The 14,234-nt window shown below is 33.6% G+C and overlaps 2 pseudogenes; both read right to left on the bottom strand.

Moving 5' to 3' along the window:
• Positions 1–1,411: 1,411 nt before the first annotated feature.
• On the bottom strand, positions 1,412–5,306 carry LOC134245939 (amino acid transporter heavy chain SLC3A1-like; annotated as a pseudogene).
• Positions 5,307–6,978: 1,672 nt separating this feature from the next.
• LOC134245935 (nucleic acid dioxygenase ALKBH1-like) lies at positions 6,979–12,152 on the bottom strand (annotated as a pseudogene).
• Between the last annotated feature and the right edge of the window lie 2,082 nt (positions 12,153–14,234).

The following is a 14,234-nucleotide window of genomic DNA, read 5'->3' as shown; positions in this document are numbered from 1 at the left end:
TTAGATAACACACACGCTTGATAAGAGATATGCCTTAACAACTTCCAACACCAAACTCATTAATTTATCTTTAACTGGATGCATGTCCAGTCATTATTCCCAAGAGACAAATGAAATTACATTATCTTCTGTGCAATGTAAAAACTGTTTTTAACACTTGATGATGTTTCTTTTTTTTAAGTTTTTATGAGTAGTTTTAAGCTGTAGTATTTTTGAACAGATATTCTAGATTCTATATCTCAAACCTTATACATGAGCCCAAAATGAACAAGTCAATTAAAATAAAAAATAAAACCTGTAAAATGCAAAAAAATTAACAAAAAGAGTTGAAAATTCCAGGTGCACACCTTCATCTGGTGAAAAATAAGTGTACAAATTTTCAGATTAATCCTTGCAATAGTTTCTGAGAAACGGTCCGGACAAAACCACAAAATAAAAATGAAAAAACACCTGTAAAATTCAAAATAATAATCGAATCAAGATGAAAATATCAGGTGCACAACTTCATATGGTGAATATGTATACAAATTTTCAGACAAATCCTTCCAATAGTTTCTGAGTAATGGTCCGGACAAAATCTCGTCTACAGACAGACAGACGGACATGGTGATTCCAATATACCCCCCCTAAACTTCGTTTGCAGGGGGAATAAAAACACCTGTAAAATGCAGAAAAATTATCCAATCATAATGAAAATACCAGGTGCACAACTTCATATGGTGAATAATAAGTGTACAAATTTTCAGACAAATCCATCCAATAGTTTCTGAGAAACGGTCCGGACAAAATCTTGTCTACAGACAGACAGACAGACGGACATGCTGATTCCAATATACCCCCCTAAACTTCGTTTGCTGGGGTATAACAATAAAATGTCTTTCTTGCATGTTAGTATTGAAATTAATGTCACAGCCATTATAGAAAAAAATTACATAAACTGCTTAGTATTTTTTCTGCAACAGCAGCAACTTAATTCCCATACTAACAAAGCATTTTATTGTTTAATATATTCGTATGGAAGACAGCTTTTAATCATCATCGGTAACCCACGGGTGATTCACATCAATTCTCTCCATCATCACGTTTGCCGAGGTTTGCATCGATGGCTTTTACTTTCTTTGGCATTTTCACTTTATACTCATTCAAGTGCCATCCTTACTGATAATCCCTGATCATGTGGTGATGAATTCACCACTTTCAGCAAATGGTTCAAGAATTCTAAAATCATGCTTTTTCTGGAAAATCAAGTTTTCTTTTATTTTGATGATTTTAGTCCCATCCCTCAGGAGAAAGCATGAAATTCCAAATTGTTGTGCCCCTTTACCCAAGGGTGATTCGGGTGACCTAACATATACCCTTTGCCTTTTTCTTGCAAATGGGTCAATACATGTATTGAAAAACAAACAAAACATTACTGCCAAATATTTATTTCCTGAAAATTGATGCAATTTGTTTGAATTTTTCATTCCATTACTTTTATTTTTTGCACTCTTCATGCATTTTAAGTACAAATTTCCAAAGAAAATTTTTTAAATAAATATATTAATGAAAAAAAAAATTGGTTTCTAGAAAATTGCAATAGAAAATACAAATTTAGGCATATTCCAAAATGATTGCATGATTTGCTTCCAGAATGTAGGAGTTGTCAGACAGATTGATGGCAGTGTTATCATCCTTGTGGGTGTGGAACACCACCTTAACCTCCTTGGGGATTCCAGTGGCCCCATGGAAAGACCTCTGTAACCCTCTTGGATCCAAGATTCATGGCAACCAGATAGCCTGGAAATCCCTCTGCCTTTCTTGTGAACATTATGAGATCCTTATCTCTGAAAACATTCATAACTCCCCACTGGAAGGACTCATTTTCACGAAGTTTTGACAGTCTTCCCATGACCTTCAGAGTGGTGTATTCATCTCCCACAGCTTTCTCCGACTGTAAATGTACAAAATTAAGATATACAATAACTCGCAAATTCTTCAATCTAGTTAATACCTCATTATCGTTCCCTTTATCACCTTTAGCCTAGATAAATTCATAATATTTTCTTACCTCAACATTGACATCCGCAAAGTTGGGATTTTGTGCAAGCCATTTGGTATGCTCTGAAAACCCTGTTCCCTTAGATTCCACTGCATGGGAGTTCTGTATTTATTTGGCACTGGTAATGATGGATGGTCAGTCATTCCTATCTCGTTTCCATAGTAATTGAAAGAAACTCCAGGCAAGGTAGCTTGAAGAGTTAGCAAAGCTTTCACTACTTCGGGTTTGACTTTGCTTGCAAGACGACTGGAATCTTTATTGCTATACTGAAAACAGAAATACCAAAATATTAGTTTTTACAGATAAACTTAAATTTTCCAATTTCTTTTTTTATTGTAAGCACAAACAAGAAAGATAATAGCTTAAATATAGGAGTTTCTCACCATCCATCCAATTCTCTTGGCATTGGAGTCTGTAAGTTTGGTCTCAATACTTTCAGCCAATGATGCGCTGCTGTCTGCAAAGGGGGTGACTCGTACAATGGTGGCTCCGGCATCAAAGTATGCATGGTGGTGTTCAAATCATCCTTAGCTGTTACAATAAGGGCCTTTTCCCTGCCTGGTTTGGTATTGTAGGACTCAAGGACAGATTTCCAGGCAGTCAACAGCTTCAGATTCTCTGGATGGTTCATAGTTTGGTTGTGCTCAAAGTCGTCATATGCCTACAAAGAAATGTCAAATAAAAATGTCATTTGCATTTAAAATACAACTTTGAACAGTATACTCTTTCAATACAATTTAATGTGTAGTTCCTTACATTCCCTGATTTTCCAGGCATCAGAATTTCATCAGCAAGACTTTCATCCTCATACAAATACTCGGCATTCAAGACATGGAACCCATCCACTCCTTTGTCCAGCCAGAAACGTAGATACCCTGTTGAAAATAAATGACATGTTTCATTACCCGTCCCCTTTTACTCTTTTATGAAAGGACTTCTTTTATTTCAATTTAGAATGCATTCCACGTACCTCCAATTCTTGCTTGACATCTGCGTTCCAGAGGTTCAGATCTGGCTTGTCGCTCTCCAGTTGATGGAGGTAGCATTCCTTTCTAGTGGCATCATATGTCCAGGATCTGTTCCTTTCACACTCATCTGGTGAACAAATAAGTTTATATATTAGTAAACACAGATTGAATTTCACTCAGTAAAATTATCATTCAATTACAAGTGGACTACCATTACACTACAGAAATTTAGCAAAAGGGTTATTTTTCAGAAAATAATTGAGATATACCCAGTTGTTGGGATAGGTTCCGTCATTTGGATTACATGTGAGCCCAGACGTAGTAGTCTGTGTATTTCCCTTCTTTCTGCTGACTCTTCACAAACCATTCATGTTTTTTCCCAGTGTGGTTAGGAATGAAGTCCATGATAAGGCGCACTGTAAAGTGACAAAAAAAAATTTCATGAAGTGACAGATATGCGTCTCTTACTCATAATAAAAATTATCTACAAGACAAAGGATTTCATTGTTTGCTTAAGAGGCATCTTAAATGTTTGCAGTTCAATTGCCACAAAAATTTAAATTATCTTTAGCAAGTAAAAGTCCCTTTTACTGGGTCCAAGAAAAGCTGCAGAAGACCATCTCATTTTGTTCTTTTTTTCCCCCTTCATTCCCCCCCCCCAACAATATTACTTGATTTCTACGTGGCTTTCAATTGATAGAGTAAAACTTACTTTCCATCTTTTTAGTGGTTTTGCGGAGCTGATCAAAGTCTCCATGGTTCCTAGTACGCTGTCCAAACTCTTGTGGTTAACAACTGCCATGCGACTATTATCATCACTCTCATACATGGAGTTGATGTATAGAGCTTTATTGCCGACATCATCTTTAAGGTAGTTCAAACGAGATGCAATACCTGAAAAATTAAGGGGAAATATAACTTTTGGATTATGAGACCTGTCGACTTCGATCAAAGATTCAGGGGGCCATTTTACAAAAGAACTTACGACTAAGACCAAAAACTCGAGCTGATTGTAAAATTTTGCAAAATTATTAATTGAGCTTAAAATTACTCATTTACTGTCATGAAAATATCTTTCTACATTCCTTTTAAAAAGTTTAAAACTATTTTCAATTTCATGCAAATAATAAATTTATAAGCAAGATAAATTTTGGTCTTAGTCTTAAGTTCTTTTGTAAAATGGGCCCCTGATCTTGTGAGATTTGGCATTTAAGTCATAAAGCATATTAGGGGGGTAAACATTCTCAAGATTGTGGGCGCATCAGCAGATTCATTAGAGGCACTTATGCACCTCTTTTTTTTATTTATTTGTTAAAGAATTTCTCCAGACTTCATCCCAAATACTGTAACAGATATAAAATGGTTGGTATGTTTCTCCTTAATTTCAGTTATGTTAATATATTCTATTTTATATATCCTTAACAGGCAGATCCTTCCAATATTGAAGCATGGACCTAATTGAAGTTTTCCCAACAAATTTTATTAAAGGGCATAAAATTCCACGATTCAATTTTTTTTAAAAATAAAAATTGTTCATTTATTTTACTATGATAAGCTAGGACTAATATTTTTTGCATCACGCAATAATTATGTTATTTTTCAATCCACGATTTCATTTATAATGCACAATGCACTTCTCAAGAGCATGATCAGAATGTTGCATCATCCAAGGGCAAGGCCACCCTCAATAGTGCAACCAATCTGATCACAAATGTTTAGCAATAATTATCAAACCAAATCACTGAAATATTTAATAATTATCAAAAATATACCATTAATATCTCCATATCCATCTCCTTTCCTTCTGCGCGCCATCTGACTTGGGGCTGGAGTCCTGGAAAGATTCTGGGAGGATTTCATAGACGCTCTCTTTGTCGTACCACTTTTGGTCGGGCCTGTAGGGACATCTTGGGGCTAGGACAATGATAACGATAGCCGCTACCAGCATAGCGATCCATCCCGCCCAGAAGACGATCAGGAGGATAAGTCGTACTCTTTTCCAGAAAGGATCATCTGCATATTGCATCAACTCCTCCTTCCCCAACCCCGTAAAACTCACGTCGTCTCCCGATCCACATTCTATGGCGACATGTGGTTCGACTTTTCCTCCATTTACAAACTGTGCCTTAGTATCTACATCTGGGTCCACTGCTGCTTCGTTTAGTGGCGTTTTTTCTTCGTTATTTGTGTTGTGGTCTGCCATCTTCGTCCTTCGCTATCTGTCCTTCTGTTCCTGCCGAGACTGGTTCTTGGCAACGTGCTCGTTAATCAAGGCGGGCTGACGCAAGCGGATTTCGGGTGATTCCAATATAAAAGGGGGGATCAGGGATTTTGTGGGGAACATGACAATGTTTCTCAAAGATCAAGTACCTTTCAAAGCCTAAGGTGTATCAAAATTAGAGTTTATCTTTCTTAACAGTTTAAGTTCAACTATTGTAATGATATAAGTATTAATTACTTCATCTTAGTTAAAAGTAAGTTAAGCAAAACACCCCTATGAATGAAATCGCCTTTGAAACTTTACATTATGATTTAGGGGGCATCAAGTGGGGAATGTAACATTTATATTCAGAACACCTGGGGTGAACTAAAATGCTGTTTTAGCCAGCCACATGTCAAACTGCGGGCAAAGTCTAAAGTTTCCATATAGGGTGTCAAAAATATAATTACATCCTCAGCAGGAATGCATAACATTTTAATGCCACTTTTATTTAGTTAGTTCAAGAAAAGTAGAGACTATTCCTGTAATAGTTTGAAAGATAAGATTTAATCAAAAGAATAACATTGTGAATTGATATAGATACAATTAAATTTCTGAGTAAAAAGCAATGGACGCGCAAAATTTAAAGTCATATATGGCATATTTCTTCTATTAATTCATACTAACTAAAATAAAAGACCTTTCCATTCTTCATTTGAAGATAGGACTTTCCTATAAATTAAATTGCACAATTTTAAAAAATCAATCGTGTTTCATATATATAGATATCACAGATTTAAAACAATAACCGATTTAATTCCGGCTCAGAATAAAATAGCAGACACAGTTTAAAGTCAATTTAACTTTAATTTATAGAAACGTAAATCGGTGAAAATTTGAATTTGAAGATAAATAACAATATCAGGTAAACCTACACTTGATCTAGTATTTTTATTTTTTAGCTCAGATACACAATATATAGCTTTAAAAGAAAAAAATATTCATCTGAATTAAAAGATCTTTAATTTAAATTTTTTTCTTTCAAAATTTGTTTTAAATATGTTTTAATGTAATATCATCATCTATTTTTGCCCAGACCTTTACCCCCAGGATTCATGTTTTGAAAAAAAGAGAATCTTACACTACTAAGGAGGCTTCTACAGAAGCATTTTTTAAAATCATCTCCATTGGAAAAGGCTTGACTCTTCATTTAAAATCTCCTTTTACCTAAAATGCTTAATGCCACTAGCTTATAGGTTAGATTCCGAACATCTGAGACTCTTACTGGTGACAAGACAGCACAGGAGTCTGAAGTTTTTATCGTTAAAAAATAAAAAAAATATAAAAAATCAGGAAAAAAAATTACCACCCTCAAGTCAACTAAAGTTGAAGATGGGAAAATTTTTTCCGAATTTTTTTGTTAAAGTTGAAGGTGGGAAAAATTTTTCTGGATTTTTTTGTTAAAGATGAGGGTGAGAAAATTTTTTTCCAGATTTTTTTTTTTTTTTTTGATGATAAAAAATTTAGACTCCTGTGGTCAGAAGGAGTAACTGTACAACTGTTAACTCTGGCATTAGACAATGCAGTAGCATTTTGGGATGTTCAGATCCCATGATCCTGCATCTCATTCTACTTTTTCCAAAGAGCTATTCTAAAATATAGTGTTATTACCATGTTTTTTTAAAAGAATATTTAATGTTTATGTTCTAGCTCCATTATTTTTAACTATTAATTCCTTGATATTTTTATATAACAATATGAAAGCTGTGTAAATTACTCAATGCTTTTATTAATGAGTCTAAAAAGTATCACAGTAGCAAAACATCATTTTATATGAATATCTTCTCTTGTTAATCCTTTTCATGTGGTTGCTGCTAATTCTTTATCCCTCTACCATTCTGTGAGGGACAGACAGGCTTGGGGTAATCTGCAATGTTTGTCCCCCAGGAGGTAAAACCTGTCTGACATTCATGTTTATCCTGGTACACTGTAAATACTGACTAGACAAGTCCCAGTTCACATCCTGTCTCCCCACTGATTTAACTTCCAGTTTTTCTTGACAGGAAATGCCATTTTCTTCTGGTGTTATTTTGTTTTCACAACTATTTGATACAGTGCTGAAATTGTAACAGTGTTTGAGGATATCTTGACTGGCCGGCAGAATGCGAGGAACGGCGTGGTACACAAGTCGACAGTCACCATACATGATACAAATATCACCACTATGTAGACACAGACAAACAGGTTTCGTGGCTTTTGTCATTCCACCAATCAAGAACAAAGCATCCTGACCAAAGCTGAGTAAAAAAGATTTTCATTATAATTAGACCACAAGAGGATTTTCTAAAGATTTTTATTTTCAACATGATCATGTGTCTATCAAGTTTTCTGATATAATAAGAATCAGGGTTAGGTAGAAAAAAAAATGATTAAAAAACACAAAACAAACAAAGAAATCAAACTCTTAGAATACTCAGATATAAACAAACTATACCAGGGCAGCTTAATAAGAGCAAACAGGCAAATAAAGAAATACATTGAGATTATTCCGATAATTCCCTAATTTTTACCTAAAAGACAGTAGAGGAGCATCATGGTCGATTTCTGAGATGTCCTTATGTGGGCCCATATCTCCAGACATGTGGTAGTAGTTAACAATGGCAGTCTCCGCAGAGAAGTCGTGGTAGCCTACTGCGGAGGCTATATAGTGACAAAGATCATGCAGGTCTGACGGAAAAGATGATTTCATTTCATCATAGTAGGCCTGATAATAAATAAGAAATATGTATGTATTTGATTTTTATGAATAATCTTATTCTGTTTGAACATCAGTTTTATTTTTGGAAAAGAATCTTTACTAAAGTAAAACATCCATTGATAAGCAGAATTTTTAGCAAAGATTTAATTTTGGCATTATTAGCGAGGGTGCCGAGATCGCTAAAAATTGAATATCGCTAAAATTTAATTGCATGGTATTTGTTATAGCTTCTTTAGTGAGCATGAATTTAAAATTGCTAAAATTACATCTCGCTGAAAATAAAATACCAATTTTTAAGAACAAATTGCTAAATTTGTATCTCACTAAAATTTCCACTTATACGGTATCTTACTCTTGAATTCCATTCATAATTGTATCCCATAGTTGCCCATCTAAGTTTCATGATGAGACTGTCTTTTCCAGTTATGTCTGAGCTAAAATGAAATCTTACAGTAAGCTAAAGGACAAACTAGAAGAACTTAGAAATGTTTGTGAAATATAATGTCTCTAACTAGGAAAATTTTCCGTGGTGCCAATATTCATTATTGCAACTCCTCTCAAATTGAACTTGAAAACAGAAATAAAAGCATGAATCAAACAATAATATACACATATATATTCACAAGTTATTTCACTTAAAGGTACTTGGACACAGATTTGAAGTCAATATTTTCTCTATAATATTATGACTTATATATTTTAATACCATTTCACACAAAAATTAATTAAAAATCTTATTTCAGTTAAAAGTTATTAAAACTTCAAATCTTTTGGCGGGTTTGATTGACTCATCCTTGCACTTTCACAAATTTTAACCTTACTCTTAATCCTTAGGAAAAGTGGCAATCTTGTTGTGTATTAATGAGAAATATTAAAACTTTTATCCAGAAAAATAATTATATTCAGAGTAGAAATGTTCAAAAAAGCAAAATTCATTCACAAGTATCGTCATTCCGAACTAAGAGTTGCGTACAGAGTTTAGCAAATCGAGCACACTTGTGTTATGTACACAGTTTTTGTAAACAGGGCACGAGTTCTGTTATTGTTGACGTTTACAATTCACCGGGTGCATTCAGTCATCACAGTCTGCCTACCACAACTGCACGGACTGCCAATATATTGTGTGTTTGTTTTGCTTTCGAACATGTCTACTCTGAATTTTCTGGATTATAGTATTAATATTTTTCATTTATACACAACAAGATTGCCACTTTTCCTAAGGATTAAGAATAAGGTTAAAATTTGTGAAAGTGCAAGGATGTGCCAATCGAACCCGCCAAAAAATTTGAAATTTTAAAATCTTTTATATGAAATAAGATTTTTAATTAATTTTTGTGTGAAATGCCATCAAAATATATACAGTAAGTCGTAATATTATAGAGAAAATAAATACCTTCAAATCTGTGTCCAAATACCTTTAAGGTAAAAATAGCAAAGAAAAACTGATAAAAAAGAGAAAATCTTTTACAGTATATTTTAGCAATGAAAACAACATTTTATTTGAAATACTAAAAGTACTGATAATCTTCATTTTTTTCTATACTGATTCAAATAATTTATTTCAGTGATGAAATAATCAATTAATATTAGTGTTGGCAATGAGTACCCGGTTAACCGGTTAACCATCGAACGATGCGAGTATCGGTTAGTAAAACTGCTAATTGTTACCTGGATAAAAATACATTTTTCATATTAAATACGTATATAATAATTTTTAAGTTATTTGTAAATGTATAATGACAAATTTCCCTAATTCAATTACCGTTAGGCTTGCGCTAGTGGTTTACAAATAGGAACGATTTGTTTTGATTAGTTTAATCGATGGCTTTAATTGTGAGAGGGTATGCATTTTGAAGACCTGAGTCATAATTACCTCATTTTAATAGACCTGTGTTAGAGGAACATACTTTAGCAAGATGCCGCCGCAAACATCAAGAGCGCGGAATATTGTTAAAGAACTCGAAATCTGTCAAATTCAAATTATGTAAATCGGAGTTGTCGTATATGGGTGGAACCACAAATTAATATGCTAAATTACCTTAGATAGAAACATAATTCGATAACCAGCGACTCGCAGGCGACTCATCAAAACAACCAGCAATTAAAGGGTATGTTAATTCTCTTCAATCGCGACATATATCTTCTTCGTATGTTGATGAAATTATTTTCTTTGACCCCCCCCCCCCTCCGGTTTCAAGTGACATTCAAAATTAATATTCTTCAAAGATATTGTGTGTGCTTGTTTTTTGAGTTTGTTTTTGTTAATAAAGTCCATATATCTAACATTTGTGGTTTATTTCTACCAATAAGTAAAGTAAAAGAATGAGATTGTTTTGCTTTGAGATTAATAACAAATACGGAAACTATAACAAAAAAATCATCCGAGTAACCAGGTACTCGATCGGAAGATTAAGCGAGTAACCGGTTACTAAAAATCGTTCGATTTGCCAACACTAATTAATATGCTAAATAATAATACATTCACAGTAGACTGTTTTAAAATTTCTTCATACTTAGACTTATTCTGGCTGTAGGACCAAATGTTATCAATATCACTCATGTCTACCAAGTTATCTAAGATGGTTTTGCTTGGTTTGTTGGGATAATCCAGGACACATCTCTCTATCCAGTATCTTTGTTGTCCATCCTCAAAGGGATTCTTTATAAAGATGAACCCTTTAATAAAATTACAATAAAGAGTAAAACCTGTATCATCAGATATATAAAGGTAGACAGAATTTGCACTGGAATGGAGTCATATTACACTGTCCTAAAGTCATAGAAAATAGTCAAATGGAAGATTGGATACCTGATCAGAATTGGTGAAACATATTACACAAGAGTATCAAATAAAACAATTTCACGGTACATTTATATGGTAACAAATAAATAAAATATATACAAAATGATACCTTGAAAATGCTAGAAAATAAATTTTAGAATAAAGTGTTGGAAGATTCACATGTAGAAAATTTCAAATGTATTTAATAATATATGTTTTATTTCATTGTTTTTTCTTAATACATTTATAAATTGCTTTATTATATTGTTTTAAATTTACCAGGAAAACCTTTGATTGAATAATTTTTCCATTCCTTCAGAGGTTTTAACCCCCTCACTGCAGGATGCTGAGAAGCCTGTAGTTCTATTTCTTCCACCTAAAAAAAATATTAACAGATATTATCCTTAGTCAAAGTCTATGAATTCTGAGGATTAATGTACATCTAATAGTCTCAACATTTACGCTTTAAATAAAGGAGGAAGGTGTTTAAAAATAATATATTACTATTTTTTCCCCAAATTATTAAATAAAATTGTCAATTTCGTAAAGTATATTAATGAATTTCATATTTATAAAGCTAGCATAAATTATTCAAAGAGAATTCTGAAAATTTAGAATTCGAAAACAGATTAGTGTTGTTGGGGAAATAAATATCAAGAGCCAGATAATCATAATCACATAATTTTCTTAATTTGCCTTATGAATATGGATCCAAATTGATTTCAATTGATTTTTGTCTTTAACTCTTTTGACACCAAGGCAGTAAGAACCAAGAATGCATCCAATTTATTTTCCTGCCTATAATGTAATTTGTTATTTCCCCTCAACCCTTAATTTCATGAGGAACCCCAGATCCCTGCTTTTTTATTATCCCCAGCTATTTCAGTTCTTAGGTAAAGATCTGTATAACAGAGAGAAAACTGGGTTACACCGATTTGGATTGACCCACACACAAAGGGAAATCACCTTTGTAAATGTGAAAGTCAGAAAATAAGAATCTCTCTTGAAATATTTATTAATGCATATATTTTCTGAAATATGTTTATACGTCAAACTTTGTAATTCTTTTTTATTCACACGGGTCATTGGCACTGTCAAGTGTAAATCTGGATGTTTTTTGCTGATAGGGCCTAATTTATTAGCATTGCATCAGAAGGATTATGGATACCTTGTCCATATTTGTCTGCTTCGTCAAGTCAATGACGTCACTCAGATCGAGTTTCCTGTCCTTTCTCTTGTATCTTTTATATTCTGGTTTGAATAAATCTTCACCACCGTCTACAGGTTCAGTATCATCTCCGTACAAGTCCATTTTTAAATAATTTTACAAATGATGTTATGATGCAACGTGATGGGGTTATCGGATTATTGACAACTCGAGTATAATATATTTCGTATAGGTTTTAATTGTTAATTAATTCAACCCTAACCCCAAGTAAGTGATTTGATCCACTTATTATTTAAAGAAATGAGTTTTAGAAATTGCTAAGTTGTTTAACATTGTCACTTGGATTTTAGGTAAAAAAAATTCTGGTACGAGTTAATTGTTAATGCATGGTTTCACTAATTACAGAAAATGCTTACATATATCCTGAAACTGTATAAAATATTTTTTTTTAATTGGATTGATGACAGAAACTGGGAGAGTTGCAACGCTTATGCGAAAACAAATGCTCTCTCATTGATTACCTGTCTGATCTTGTATCAATCTGTTGAAAACAAAGTTATGTCTTTTTAGCTCACCTGGTCAGCTAACTTTTCAGCTTTGTGAATCATGCAAGAATCCTTGTTCCATTGGTCTGCTTATCCATCTTTAATTTTTTTTTTTTTTACATTTTCTACTTCTCAAGAATCATCAATCCAATTTCAAGCAAAACATGCAAAAGCAACATTGGTAATTATAAAGCTAGCTATTCATGATCAAGCACAATTCATAGTTATGTTCCCCAAACGAAGTTGGGGAACATATTGTTTTTACTCTGTTTCTTATTATGTTCCCCAAACGAAGTTGGGGAACATATTGTTTTTACTCTGTTTCTTATTATTATTATTATTATTATTTTTCTTCTCGGGAAAATTTTGTCCGCGAATGATCTTGTAAAGTACACATCCGATTAAGGGGAAACCTTTTTAGGGTAAGTAGGCATGTTATGTAGATTTGCGGAATCAAGGTCATTTTGCGCGCACGTGCTTGCAAGAGCGCGCACGTGCAAAACTTGAAATGACCAATATATAATGGATATAACCGTAACTTTTCTATTTTTAGACGAAATGTTTTGAAACTCATAATGTAAGGATATATGAGTAGTATGCACAAGATGACATGGTCAAAATAGCAAGATCGCACGTGCAAGCACGTGCGCTTCGCTCTGATTGGCTGAAACTAAAGTCTCAATATCTTTCTTGTTTTTTGATAAAATCATTTGAAATTTTGAACATAGTCATACATTAGGGAGATCTACAGCCCGTAATAAAAGAAATATCATGAAAGCATGTGCATGCACGTGTGCTTGCAAGAGCTCGCACGTGCAACACGAGAAATGTCCAATATAATTGATACAGACGTAACTATTTAAATTATTGATGATATGCTTTAAAACTCATATTAGAAGTATATATTAGAAGCATAGACAAGATGATCAAAAAAGCAAGATCTCACGCGCATGCACATGCGCTTTGCTCTGATTGGCTGAAACTAAAGTCTCAATATCTTTCTTGTTTTTTGACGAAATCCTTTGAAATTTTAAATATAGACATGCATTAGGATATCCTACAATAAGATATATAGCAATCATTTTGAAAACGCGTGCATGCACGTGCACTGCAATCTGATTGGCTTATGCTTTAAATAGCTATAACTCCCTTGGTTTTCAACCAAACAGGATGGGATTTGGAACATAGATAGATATAATGGACTTCTACAAGAAGACATGGTCACCATGCACATGCATACACGTGCATGTACGTGCGCTGCAATCTGATTGGCTGAAACTTTGAACATCTATAACTCCCTTGGTTTTCAACCAAACGGGGTGGGATTTAGAACATAGATAGATGTAATGGGCTTCTACAAGAAAGTATGGTCGCCATGCTCATGTGAGCACGTGCGTGCACGTGAAATGAGTAAAATCAAAAATACACTTGAATTAGCGTATTTTTTAATACGTTTGGATTAAATACTTTGATATTTAGTATATTAAAATCTATAGATTGTAAAGACAAGATTGTATGGTCATTACGCACATGCATTCACATGCGCACGCGTGCAATGCTAAAATTTGAATGAAATTGGTACACTTCTGGGTAAACGTTGTTAAAGTCTCAAATGCGTAGAGTTTGTCTTATTTAATGAAGCTTATAGGGAATATGGCACCAAAAGGGAGTTGGGGAGCGTTTGGGGAACATCTGTAACGGTCCCCGTTACAATTAGCACTAGTTATTATTATTTTTCTTCTTCTTCTTCTTCCTGGGTACTTTTTTGTCCG

The sequence above is a fragment of the Saccostrea cucullata genome, unplaced genomic scaffold (genome assembly GCF_032062105.1).
Source record: "Saccostrea cucullata isolate Sc308-1 unplaced genomic scaffold, CSIRO_AGI_Scuc_v1 ctg2127, whole genome shotgun sequence".
NCBI lineage: Eukaryota > Metazoa > Mollusca > Bivalvia > Ostreida > Ostreidae > Saccostrea > Saccostrea cuccullata.
The sequence above is the reverse complement of the archived record's forward strand: the minus strand, read 5'-3'. Positions and strand labels throughout refer to the sequence as shown.